The sequence below is a fragment of the Aotus nancymaae genome, unplaced genomic scaffold (genome assembly GCF_030222135.1).
Source record: "Aotus nancymaae isolate 86718 unplaced genomic scaffold, 86718_ANA_hifiasm-v0.15.2.pri h1tg000014l, whole genome shotgun sequence".
Lineage (NCBI taxonomy): Eukaryota > Metazoa > Chordata > Mammalia > Primates > Aotidae > Aotus > Aotus nancymaae.
In genome coordinates, this window is record NW_026988425.1 from 93199004 (window position 1) to 93204501 (window position 5498).

General features: G+C 37.1%; 1 non-coding gene across 1 annotated transcript; it reads left to right on the forward strand.

The window, feature by feature from the left end:
- Nucleotides 1–4872: 4872 nt before the first annotated feature.
- LOC135274911 (U4 spliceosomal RNA) lies at nt 4873–5013 on the forward strand. Its single transcript, XR_010342656.1, has one exon. It is a non-coding gene; the product is annotated as a U4 spliceosomal RNA (small nuclear RNA).
- The last annotated feature ends 485 nt before the right edge of the window (nt 5014–5498 follow it).

The window sequence follows — 5498 nt, forward strand, 5'->3', positions numbered from 1 at the left end:
TTAATTGTTCCCAGGAGGGTGGTGTGCCACCTGGGTCACATGCCAGGATCTCAGTTGTTCCATATGGCCTAGGCTCTGAACAGCCAGGCCTGTGATGCTATAGTCATCTGTGAGAACATGGTAGAATGACGGTGGGGCATCAGGGATGGATAGTCAGTTGCTACTGGATCTGCACTCTATAGTAGTTGGTCCACTTATAAGATGACACTGAGTCATAGCAGCTTATGTACTGATGGTATGGGATGCTCAATGTGGACTTCTACCTGAAACAATACAACTTTGTGAACTTCTGTCTACTCTCCAAACTGAATGTGGGACTGTAAAGATGTGGAGCTGCTCGTTTAGGAAGGATTGCTGATGTTCGTGTCAGCAATAGGGGCTACTGGAAATATTCACTTTACCTTTTCCTCATAAGAGCCACACCCGCTCCCTCAACTTTGAGGTGATCCCAGTAGGATAGACAATGTAGCAGAGGCAGGATGACTCATTCTCTTCTCTATTGTGCTATCTTGGGCTACTGTGCTCCACAAGGATTTTGCTGCTACCCTGGTGCTCTTGATCTTATTTCTTTGGTCAATCTAGTTGAAATACAATTGCCTATTTGTTGTTTTTGTTTTATCTTCTAATGGAAACAAGCACCAGGTAACTGTAGCTGACCATCTTGCTGGTGTCACTTTGGGTTTTACAGATTTTATTCATTCAGGAATATATAACACAGTAGTGCATAGTAAACATAGATTGTGGACCTGATATATTAATGTGTGCATGTGTAGTATGTATATATATATATATATATATATATATATATATATATTTGTGTGTGTGTATATATATGTATATGTGTGTATATATATATATACACATATATACACCCACACACGCACACACACAAACACACATATTTGAATAACAGAGTGAGTCCATGTCTCAGATATATATATTAGGCTGAAGTTATTCAGGCTGAAGTTCAGTGGTGCAATTATGGCCACTGCAGCCTCGAACTCTTAGGCTCCAGTAATTCAGCCTTCCAAGTAACTGAGACTACAGGCACACACTACTATGCCCATGTATTTATTTATTTATTTCATTTTTTGTAGAGATGGGGTCATTTGTTGTTGCTCAGGCTGGTCTTAAACTCCTGTCTCAAGCAATCCTCCTGCCTTAGTCTCCCAAAGTGCTAAGTTTATAGGAATGGGCTACTGTGCCCTGCCAAATTTTTAAATGAGACTATAACTTGAAGGGCATGAAACTTACTCCTATAGACTCCAAGAGTTTCTGCTGAAGTTGCACACAGAGCTAGCTCTAGGGTAGGGAAGAGTACCAAACAGCCAGTGACCAACTATATCTGCTATCATGGCTAGGAGTATGGCAGCTAGGTATATCATGAAGACACTTTTGAAACTGCTCATGGTGTTTGAAGATCCAGACTGAAGAAATGCATTGAGAAGCAAAGTTGTAAGTCTATCTTTTCTACATAGAAACACCTTATAGATTAATTTATCACACTAATTGATCAATTATTAATAATTCTTATAGAAAAGAAAATTTACTCTCCACATAAATTTATACTTTAATTAGACAGCTGCTTAAATGTCCTCAGAAATAACAGCTCTGTGATATGTCAATATGTATTCAAAATGTTGAATACGTATTCAAAATATTGAATTCAACAGTTTTGATTGTTTCATTAAAAATAGATATTTTTTATCTCTCATGAAGGAGTATTATTTTGAAGAACATGTCATCTCAGACTAAATATGCTATCTGAGCTCAAGGTGGACAATATTTTCGACTCTGTAGGAAGTCACAGTTGCCAAGAAAAGATTTCAAACTGTCAGGTCAATTAGGAGAACAGAACCCCTGCTTCTAAGCAAATTTCCATGCTGATTGTGATCAGTATGCCAGCAGCTCTGCCTTGTTGGTGAGATATGTGACCTTACCAAATGCGCATTTTGTTTCCAGAATAGAAAGAAAAGTACTGGAGGATATTATAATTCATTTCCAGAATATAATTGTGACTTCATCAATCAAACTAATACCAAAATTTAAAAATGGGATCAAATTATTATATTTAATAACAGTGATTTTGAAGTGAAGTGTTTAATAATTTTTCATCTAAAGGCCTTTACAAATATTTTGTAAATTAGAAATAGAGTTCGTATTTATTTAATAATAAATTGGTGAACCAATTAACAGTCTTGTTTCACATGTAGTAAATTGCCATTTCAACTTTCCCTGACTTAACCAGTCAGAAAAACAGCATATATATATAAAGACCACATTTCCCCAGCTCAAAGGTATGGCTGACCCAAGGCTGTTTTGTCTAGCAATAGACTAACACATTTTTGAAAACTGTATTTTTTATTAGCAATAGACTAGTACGTTTTTGGAGACTGTATTTTTTTATTCTTCAAATTTCTGGAAGGCAAACTAAAAGAACACAACACTTAATTTTAACAAATTGCATGCCAAGTACATTTTTAAAGTAAAATCTTAATATACCATAAGAGCAAACTATTTTCAAATCAGCTCCAGAGTGAATTATTTAGTCAAGTAAATAATCATTTTGTAATACGTTCCTCAGTTTGGTTCACTCATTAACATGGAACAAAAACTTAGTGAAAATACCACACATAAGGGGTTATGTAGTTATGAAGGAACATATGGAGAGCAACACTAACAGCAGGGATATCAAATGAGAAGTGGAATTGCTGTCACAGAAAGTGGAATGGAAGCCTTTAGGAATGGAGGCATTCCAGACTTGGCTACTTGTTACATACCTTTCTTTCTTTTTCATTTTTCTGTGCCTTTCTGTTTTTATTTGTTTGTTTGTTTTTTCCATCTTTCCTCTTCTACTTTCTTATCTACTCTTACTAAGAATAGCCATCTTCCCTTTCTAACTTGTGTGAATTCTCTGTCTCACAACTTCGTATTCCTCACAACTTTGGCTTCCTGTGAGACCAGCACATTCTTCCAGCCTCAGCTCCAACAGTTAACTGTATCTCAACATTGAAGATTAGAGTCTGATTGTCTTCCAAAGTGTTTTGTAGACTATGGATTTGCTGCTTTAGGGTGAGTCAACCCTAAGATCCATCAACTGCAGAGGGCATGTTACATGGTATAAAAAATAACTAATTGGCCAGGCATGGTGGCTCACACCTGTAATCCCAACACTTAGGGAGGCTGAAGCGGGCAGCTCACAAGATCAGAAGATCAAGACAATCCTGGCCAGCACGGTGAAACCCCGTTTCTACAAAAAGAACAAAAATTAGCTTGGTGTGGTAGTGTACACCTGTAGTCCCAGCTACTCGGGAGGCTGAGACAGGAGAATTGCTTGAACCCAGAAGACAGAGGTTGTAGTGAGACAAGAAATAACTAAGATCAGAGCAGAACTGAAGGAGATAGAGACACAAAATCCCTTTAAAAAATCAGTAAATTGAGGAGCTAATTTTTTAAAAAGATCAACAAAATAGACAGACTGCTAACCAGACTAACAGAAAAGAAAAGAGAAGAATCGAATAGACGCAATAAAAAATGATAAAAGGGACATCATCACTGATTCCACAGAAATACAAACTACCATCAGATATTACTACAAACAATTTTATTTACATAAACCAGTAAACTTGAAAGAAATGGATAAATTCCTGATACTTACATCCTCCCAAGACTAAACTAGGAATAAGTTGAATTCCTGAATAGATCAATAACAAGGGCTGAAGTTGAGGCAGCAATTGTTTGCATACCAACAGAAAAATTCCAGTTCCAGATACGTTGACAGCTGAATTCTACCAGACTTACAAAGAGAAGTTGGTACCAATCCTTCTGAAACCATTCCAAATGATACAAAAAGAGGAAATCCTCCCTAACTCATTTTATGAGACCAACATTATCCTGATACCAAAACCTGGCAAAGACACAACTATAAAAGAAAACCTCAGGCCAATATCCATGATGAACATTGATGCAAATATCTTCAGCAAAATACTGACTAACTGAATGCAACAGCACATCAAAAAGCTTATCCATCACCATCGAGTAGGCTTCCTTGCATCCCAGGGATGCAAGGCAGATTCAACACATGTAAATCTATAAACATAGTCCATCACATAAACAGAACCAAAGAAAAAACCATGTGATCATCTCAATAGATGCAGAGAAGGCCTTCAACAAAATTCAACAGGCCTTTATGCTAAAAACTCTCAATAAGCTAGGTATCGATGGAACGTATCTCAAAATAATAAAAGCTATTTATGACAAACCCACAGCCAATATCATACTGCATGAGCAAAAACTGGAATCATTCCTTTTGAAATATGGCACTAGACAAGGATGCCCTCTCTCACCACTCCTATTCAATATATTAATGGAAGTTCTAGCCAGAGCAATCAGGCAAGCAAAAGAAATAAATGGTATTCAATTAGGAAAAGAGGAAGTCAAATTGTCTCTATTTGCAGATGACATGATTGTATATTTAGAAGACCCCATCATCTCAGCCCAAAATATCTTTAAAATGATAAGCAACTTCAGCAAAGTCTCAGGATACAAAATCAATGTGCAGAAATCACAAGCATTCACATACACCAATAACAGACTAACAGAACCAAATCAAGAGCGAACTCCCATTCACAATTGCTACAAGAGAATAAAATACCTATGAATACAACTAACAAGGTATGGGAAGGACCTCTTCAAGGAGAACTATAAACCATTGCTCAAGGAAATAAGAGAGAACACAAACAGACGGAAAAGCATTCCATGCTCATGGTTAGGAAGAATCAATATTGTAAAAATCACCATACTGCCCAAAGTAATTTATAGATTCAATGCTATCCCCATCAGGCTACCAATGACCTTCTTAAGAGAAATGGAAGCTTTGGGCAGTGGAAGTATCATAGCCAATGAGTTTTACCCGAGGCGCAATTATTGCTGATTGAAAATTTTTCCCAATACCCCGCCATGACGACTTGAAATATAGTCGGCATTGGCAATTTTTGACAGTCTCTACAGAGACTGAATTATAGAAAAAAAAAAAAAGAGAAATGGAAAAAACCACCTTAAACTTCATGTGGAACCAAAAGAGAGCCCGCATAGCCAAGACAATCCTAAGCAAAAAGAACAAAGCTGGAGGCCTCACGCTACCTGACTTCAAACTATACTACAAGGCTACAGTAATCAAAACAGCATGATACTGTTACCAAAACAGAGATATAGACCAATGGAACAGAACAGAGGCCTTGGAGGTAACGCCATACATCTAAAACCATCTGATTTTTGACAAACCTGACACAAACAAGCAATGGAGAAAGGATTACCTGTTTAATAAATGGTGTTGGGAAAACTGACTAGCCATGTGCAGAAAGCAGAAACTGGACCCCTTCCTGACACCTTACACTAAAATTAACTCCAGATAGATTAGAAATTTAAACATAAGAAAACCTAGGCAAAACTGTCCAGGACATAGGCATAGGCAAGGACTTCATGACTAAAACACCAAA